The 8,235-nt window shown below is 42.8% G+C and overlaps 1 long non-coding RNA gene across 1 annotated transcript; it reads right to left on the bottom strand.

The window, feature by feature from the left end:
- Positions 1–4,442: 4,442 nt before the first annotated feature.
- Positions 4,443–6,046, bottom strand: LOC114231485 (uncharacterized). The gene is made up of 2 exons (XR_003617438.2): positions 5,997–6,046; positions 4,443–4,901 (listed from the first exon to the last, which is right to left on the bottom strand). It is a non-coding gene; the product is annotated as an uncharacterized LOC114231485 (long non-coding RNA).
- Between the last annotated feature and the right edge of the window lie 2,189 nt (positions 6,047–8,235).

Here is an 8,235-nt window from a genome sequence, read left to right as displayed (position 1 = left end):
CCAGGCAATACACAATGACAATTTGCATATAAAGAAGAGTTGTGCTTATCTATCCCTTGTGGATGGGATAAAGCTACAAAATGGGTGCAGTTCAACCATGTTCCTCCTTTTCTTCCTGCCCCGCTCAATCCAAACCACATTCAGACACATGAGGAAACGGAAGCCACACACCCAGGTTGAAGAACACGCAGGCAGGACAGGTTTTGTCAGTTGGCAAGAAGGGAGGCTATTGACATTAGGAGTATTGAAAGGTCTCTGCAGATGATTCAGACGCAGTGTCAGGAGTTTATGCCTGGGTTTCCAGTGCTTCACTCATTAAATGCCTCATTGATGGACGGAGGGTTGAACAAGGATTCTAAGATATCGATGACTGGCAGAGGTAGAAGCAGGAAGTTGGGCATTAATATGAAAAACTCTACTATGCAGAATTCTGCCACAGAGATTGGATTTGGCAGAATTGGGGGAATAGGAGAGGGCCTTATTTCAGAATATCTGAGGAAATGGATAAGAAGCAAGAAGCAGTCTCAGTCACAGTAAAACAAGATAGAACACTTGGTATTGGAGATGAAGTTCAAAGACAGAATGGTACCTGTAGGAAGTGAATTGGATGCTGCATAGAAAAGCCATCAAGCAGTCCTTCCCAGAGGGAACCCTGTCCCAGTCTTCGATGTGGACCTCTGTCTGACATTGTCTCAGTCTTATAGGAAGTGCTCTGTAAACTTACCTTCACCGCCTCATGCACCTATTCAGGGTTGAAGCCCGTCCTGTGTAGGAATTCTGGAGCCTCTGACTCTGGTGAGACATGGGCTCTGTGCCTCCATGGGCTCTTCTGTTTCTCTAGTCAAGGAAAGAGGGTGGGCTGTGCCTGCCCTCATCAGCTGGCTTCCCCAGGCATGCTGTTTCCTACTACTTCCTCTGCGAACCAACTCTTATGCTAGTCATCTGCCTCCTCTTCAAGCTCCCCAGATAAGAACAATGAAAATGGAACCAGGGGAAATACGATATGAAAATTAAACAAAGTACAAGACATGGTTGGGGCACCCCAGAGATTGATTGCCTTGGGGATCTGCTTCATTTCCCTCACACCTGAGGGCAGGCAACCCCTCAGGCTCCAATGGCCTCCTTGTGGAGGAGATGGGCACCTATGCTGAGATGGGCACCTATGGTTCACCCCAACATGGGATGCCAGGCTGGTGTTAGGAGACAATCTTCATAAACCAAAGTAGGGTTGAAAAAGGCTCCAGAAAATGAATGTTCAGATAGAGCAATAGGTTATAGAAGGAAAGACAATCTAAATGGGAACACCTTTGATGAGGAAACTAGACAACAGGTAGAAATATGATCAAATGACCCACCTTCTCATTTAAGTATGAAATATAAAATCTGGGGGTGGGGTCACATTTTCAGCCCCCTCTCCCTAGGATCCTGGAAAGCGGAGAGGACAGACAGGAAGATCTGGATTGGTGATAAGGGAAATGAAGCATGGATGCTGGAAACACAGCAGAGAGCATCATGGATACTAACCCAGCAGGGGGCAGAAGAGGGCTGGGGGCTCCACAGAACTCTAGAGCAGGTGGCCCAGGCAGGGGGACATTGAACCCCTTTGGGAGGAGACTGAAAAGCTGGGGGAACTGAGGACCTTTGTCTTGACAGGTCAACTAGAAGGGCTGACTGGGGATAATGACTTTTTCTGAAGCTGCAGGAGCTCAGTTGAACTCAGCAGAAGATAACTAAGAACTGGCTGCTCATCACAGACTCAGTTCATGGAAACTAGAGCAGCCTTCTAGTTGTGATTATTGTTGAGACCCGTCAGAATACACTCTATTTCTTTAGGAGGACTTCAGGCCCATTGAAAAAATGGTCTTGCTTTACTCATAATTCCACTCATAAGGTCTCACTATAGTAGATGGTCCTTCCTGCATTTTTCTTGGAAGCGGAGGCACTGCCACTTCTTAAAACTACTGGCTACAACCAGAACTACTTCCCATAACGTACAGCCATGTGTATAGGAGCCCTGAGGGAATCAGCAAAGTGACCTCCTATGCAATGCACAGAAGTGTAATTGTTTTAAGTCACTAACTTTGGGGTGTTTTTTAGATAGAGAAGCTAATGATACGGCACCAGAAGATGCAGAGGAAACAGGAACAGAAGAGTAAACTAGCAGCAAGGAGGAATCAGGTGGATAAAGGGTACCTGTGACAAGGCCATCATATGCCAAGGAATTCTGCCTGGGCTCTACGCCAGTGTACCCGAGTCAAGCTGTCCTTCTGTGACCCACTTCTGTCTGCTTGACCTTACACGACAGGCCTGTCATGAATCCATGTTCACACCTTGATTCAGGCCTCAGTAAATCCCAGCATTGGATTCTGGCCCTGCCTCTAACTGGGCCCTGGGGTGCGCACCCATTCCCACCTTATCAATTGCTCTAAGACTTGGACTTTATAATGAAATGCTCACATACTTCATGCATCCTTTTTGCTGCATGCTTATCTATTATATCCAACCTGGCTCACCATCTGTCTGGTCTGGTCCTGGGCTTCGTCCTCTGATTTTACTCCCATCAGAAACCCAGGAAAATCTTGCATCAAACGGTTGGCACTATGGCTTAGCTTTGGGGCTGGAAGCCAGCCCGGTAAGCTCTCATCCTTTCCTTTCAACATTACACCCCTTTCTGCAACCTGAACCCTGTCTTCTGATACCCTCTTGGGTCCCAGAGTTGTTCCATGTGCTCTCGCCTGCTAACCTGTTTCCAGCACATCAGGACATCACTTACTGAGCTGCAACTTCTGCAGCCGATGGCACACAGCCTGACTCAGATTTCTCTCTCTGCCTGTCCCCGTGGAATTGCAACATTTCCAAAGTCAGCAGAAGCTTCTTCCAAAGATTACTCAGGACCTTCCCACTAGGGTTGGTTATACCTGCAACAGAAGCTATGAATGTGTAAATTCTTTGCATTGTGGAGTGTGCCTGAAACTGTTTTTAGGTAACAAGAATGCACTTGGTTCATAGAGAGGCATTTTCTATTTGAGAAAAAAAAAATCCCTTTTCTGCACTTCAGTAAATAAAATGACTATACTATTAAGAAGCACTAGGGAAAACACGCTCTTAGGGGGAAAATGACTACTTTCAAATCATCGTGAGACAAAAGTCCACAGAGGACGATGTCATGAACATAAGATATTCTTTCTTGTTTTCAGGGAATAAGATGTCCTAGGGATTCTAAGTAACAGGAAATCTATTGGTATGTATCTAGATGCAAACCATTTTTTATCCTAAACTCCCTTTATATATATTTGGGGTACTTAAAGAAATGGCCTTAAACTAGTACTAAAATGTCTGCAGGCCTCCTCTTTAAGCTTCCCAGGGCTCTACAAGGAAGGTCTGTAATTAGCCAGGAGCCTTGTACTGGGTCTGCTGCTCCCACAGTAGGTCGGTTGGTGGGTAGGCAGGAGGCATTTGAGTTCTTCATGAGCAGCCATTGACGTGGGAACTCAGACAACTTTGCATGTGAGCTAGACACATGTAACATAAAATACACATGTTCTAGACTTGCCATGTATGCTTGATGTTTTAGGATAATCTCATATCCAATTATATTTTCTCATATACCTCCCCTTTTCTGGAAATGCTGTATTTCTGGAAATACTGACTGAGTGAATCCAGTCTACAGTGCTAATAACTTAGCAAGCTGAGATTTTCCAATAACAAGTGCAATGCTACTCTCAATCCACAACAGAAATGAATGATAAAAGGGGCCATGCACGTTCTTTATTTGCCTGTACAAGTAATGAACGTTGATCAATATGTGATTTTTAAATGAAAGGCAATTCATTTAATATATCACAAAAATAAATGTCAAGTCTTCATCTTTGTAAGACTTTGCATCTTGTAGGAATGGTATGAAATATAAAGTCAAACTAACAGCAGCCTAAGCAAGAAAGCGATTACACTTTTTCACATATAGAACATTGCAGGTAGGTGCTGCCTGGTGGGTTCCTCGTCTCAGTGGTGTCAGAACACTGGCCTGGAATCTTTGAATTCTCTTGGCTTTTCCATATAGTCACAAGATAGCTGCAGCAGCTCCAGGCATCAAGACCACACATGAGAATCATATGTAGGAAGAAAGCATTAAAAACAAAAAATAAATTTTTGTTTATGACAGGCCTGTCTTCTGATACCCTCAGATTTCTTTTCTACTTCCCTTTCTTCTAACTCAGAGAAGGAAATTTTCCAATGAGTCTTCCTCTCCTATTTTATTGTATCACATGTCCGTCTCTATCTAAAAGAGAAACTTAGAAAGTTAAAATCTATCAAAGAGAAAGGAAATTCCATATAAACTAGTTGGGTAGTGACAAACTGCTGTAAAAAGGACTCCAAAATAAAGTAATCTAAAAAAACAAAAAACAAAAACCACACACCTAGAAGTTCTATTACTCAATAAATAGAAAAGTTTTCTTTATTTTCAAGTAGAACTTCCCAGTTGAGCATTTCAGGATGACAGGCCACTTTGTTCCATACAGTAACTCACAAATCCAAGTTGATGGATTTCAAAGTTGCTCTGAGCATTGCCCTTCCTGTTAGTGGGAAGATAGAAAGAACAGAAGTGCAGAGTCCGGATTCCCTCTTCAGCAAGTGAGATAGAAGTTCCATATATCGGTTAAGCTCAAGTTTAATGGATGGGAGCATAGTCTCATGGTCATCCCCGCCAAACACAGCTGGAAAATGCATCTTGGGTTGGACTTGGGTCGGCAACAGTTGCAGCAATAGGTTGGCAGAACAGATTTGGGTTGTAGCCTGCATCTCTACCACACCATGTCAGGCTTAGACAAATGGGGATTCATTCCTCATTCTGGCTGAGGGATATTCTTGAGATCAAAGGATGTAGTACCGCCACCTGCATTCTAAATGATGATTTTATTAAGAATAAAAAAAAGAGTGAGAAGTGCTTACAAGAGAGGTAACAAATAGTGTCTACCACAGACTTTTCATGTAAGTAAAGTTACAATTCAGAAAAAAAATATTGTCAGGCACTATGTCCCCATTTTGGGTTTTGTTGCTCTGTGCATGACACGTTTACTTCCAAGTCCGTGTCCAGGACCAGACCCTCTGTACTGTGGGACAAGGACTTTGTTGGATCTATTTGCCCTGCACCCCCCCCCCCCACACACACACACACACTGTCCCCTGCAGCACCATGTGTGGAACACTGGAAGTGTTCAGTGTTTGCTAAAGACCAGCATGTTAACCAAGTTCAAGTTCCCTGACCATAAGTCCTATGCTCTTGAACTTTTTTGGGACACAGGGGAGCTGGAGATCAGAATACTTTATGATTTTAGCCATTGTTTATGTCAGTGGTTGAGTACCGGTGGGTAAAGACTTTGGCCATGCCCTGGCCAGGTAGCTCGGTTGGTTAGAGCATCATCCTGATATGCCAAGAAGGCAGGTTCATTCCCCGATCAGGGCACGTACAAAAATCAATCAACAAATGCATAAATAAGTGGAACAACAAATCAATGTTTCTCTCAAATCAGTAAGTAGAAAGAAAAATAAAGACTTTGCCCATCATCGATGACTTGAAATATTAGGAAACTTGAGGGTGTTAATGTGGTATCATGAAGCCTAAGCATGCTCAGATCCTGAGCAACACCCTGGTACTCACCATGATGAGTCTCTAAAGGAGATGTTCTCTCTGAGGCAAACAAAAAAGCAAAATGACTAATGCTCACTGGTCTCAGGCCCTCTGGAGCCCAATTAAGAGTTCTGGCAGTATGAAGTAGCATTTATCCACAGTTTTTAAGCACAAACACCTTCAGATTAGAGTCCAGTCCCCTACACTGGCCAATCCCAAGTGTATCAGTCAGAGGACATAGTTATTAAGTTTGCTGGTACCATCTGTACCTGGCTGCATCACAGGAGCATAACAGGGGGCAGAGGACCACCTGGGCTTAGTTTCAACTGCAGTCACATAGCTAATGACAGCAAACTAGGATTCGCACCTTTGTTCTGCCAAACTCAAGAAGTTCACATTGTTTCTACTCCATTGAGCCTTTAACATTCTGGGATTCTAAGAGTCTGGGCTTCGGTGATCCTGTGACAGAGTGATTCTAAAATTGCAGTGTTCCAGACTCCGCAGCAAGGGTGGGAATAGTGGGGTGGGTGGGAAGGGGAGTGAGAGTGGGAGGTGGTAGGAAGAACAGAGAAATGACAAAGGTGATCATTTATTTGGTTCCCCCAAAACAAAACATTTCTGTTTATTTCTCTGCATTTCTACCAGGCAGGCATGTGACCTGAGAGCAACTCCCCTGTGAGGCAGGGTTTTCTCATTTCCTGGTTTCTAATCTAATAGAAATGTCTAAACTACTTGGCTGGCTCTGCCAGACAGAGGGGGGAAAAAAAAAATCTAGGATCAATCAGTCCATTTGAAACTGCATCTGCAGAAAGGATGTCAGGAAGCGGCAGGTGGGGGCAAAGCTCTGTCTACCCCGTCTTCTCCTAGCAACCGCTGGCCCATCTCCAGGTCTCTTGGCTGCACCTGATAAAGGTGCCAGTCAGAGCCTTCCAGAGCGGAGCCTGGCCAGGGTGCTGGCCCCTGCCAGCACATCAACAATTTCTCCTCTTTTCTTTACAACCAGCTTAAGTGCCTGTCTGCCTGTCGCCAACCATAGGGTCAGACCTTGAGTTTCCAGGCTACAGCTTTGCAAGTTTCCTTAGTAAAAATATAAAAAAAATAATATTTTAGCTTCCAGGAGTTGTTGTTGTTGGTTTTTGTTGTTGTTGTTTTGTTTTTTTGTGTTTTTTTTTTTTTTAACTCCAGTTATCCCCATGGGACAATCAATCACAATTGACTGAAGGGGCTTGGACTCTCCCTGCCTGGCCCAAGGCACAGTTTTTTATTTTTATTTTTTCCTGTTGGAATCTATTTGGCATGAGGACAGAGTACTTGAAACACCCTTTCAAAGCAATTCATTTACATTTGTAATTGAAGGGACTGCTATTGTGTTTCAACTCTCAAGTCCCGGCTAGACAGACTCACCCCTGTCCTAACTACAGAAGAAAGTTGCAGAATCTGTCATAGCCACTAAGTGCTGGATCCCAGGAAGCAGCCATGTCCAACAAAGAGCCTACACAGGGCCCTTAAGTGTGTAAGATCATCACATAAAACTATTAACCAAATTATAAACTCTAATCAGATTTTCTCACTAATGTCCTTTTACTGTTTCAAGATCCAATTCAAGATTGCATTTGTTTTGTTAATTATTTAATTTCCCCCAGCTTTTTTAGGGTATAATTGGTTATGTAAGGTGGTTACATTAGGGGAAGCTGGGTGAAGGGTCTACAGAAACCAAGGCTGGGATTGGGGTGGGGATGGGAGGATTCACTGTAAATGGGCAGGTGGTGATATAGGAATGTCGGCCATTATTGTGATGGTGGTTTCATAGAAGTATACATGTGTCAAAACTCATCAATCTGCACCTAAAAATAGGTACATATAGTTTTAGGTGAATTGTGCCTTTCAAAAGTTGATACTTTTTTAAACAATTTAAATAAAAAATATAAGATTATGTCATTCTCATACATGAAAATTTCTACTGGCTTCCCATTACACATTAAATAAAATTCAAACGTCTAACTTGGAAATTTTATTTTAATGGATAAATCAAAATGGCTCTAATAAAAGGTTGGTTTAGGTCCTTAAGATACAAAGAGCTCTTATTAACCAATAAAAAAATGGGCTTGAGACATGAATGGGCAATTTGTAAGAAAATAAAAATGAGTAATAATATTTGAAAAGAAGTTTAGTTCTATTAATAATAAAATAAATATAATTTGAAACAAGTAAGCAATAAAACAAAAAGATTAATACATAAAATGGTTTGTCTGGGTTTTGAAATACATAGTAAGGTTTCCTTAACATCTCTTCATTTTAGCCGCTTGCCAAGTCCCTTTCTATGAGGGTCTTCTTTTTCATGCTTCCTAGTCAATATCTCCAGTGAAATGAAGTGTCAAAGAAAAAATTTTAAATAGATGTTACCATGTTACTCAGACTTTTGGCAGCGACCACACAGGCCAAAAGAACAGCATGAGAGGTGCCAAGTACCCTTAATTAAGGTCCCAGGCCACCTGCAGGACATGCTCAGCGATTGTGAAACTACTTCAGCCAGCAGTAGCCCCACAGCATAGGCTGTCCATGTAGGGGTTGATTAAGGATGATGTGGAGGATTTCTCTGGAGAGAG

Source organism: Eptesicus fuscus, chromosome 4, assembly GCF_027574615.1.
Source record: "Eptesicus fuscus isolate TK198812 chromosome 4, DD_ASM_mEF_20220401, whole genome shotgun sequence".
In the NCBI taxonomy this organism is placed as follows: domain Eukaryota; kingdom Metazoa; phylum Chordata; class Mammalia; order Chiroptera; family Vespertilionidae; genus Eptesicus; species Eptesicus fuscus.
The sequence above is the reverse complement of the archived record's forward strand: the minus strand, read 5'-3'. Positions and strand labels throughout refer to the sequence as shown.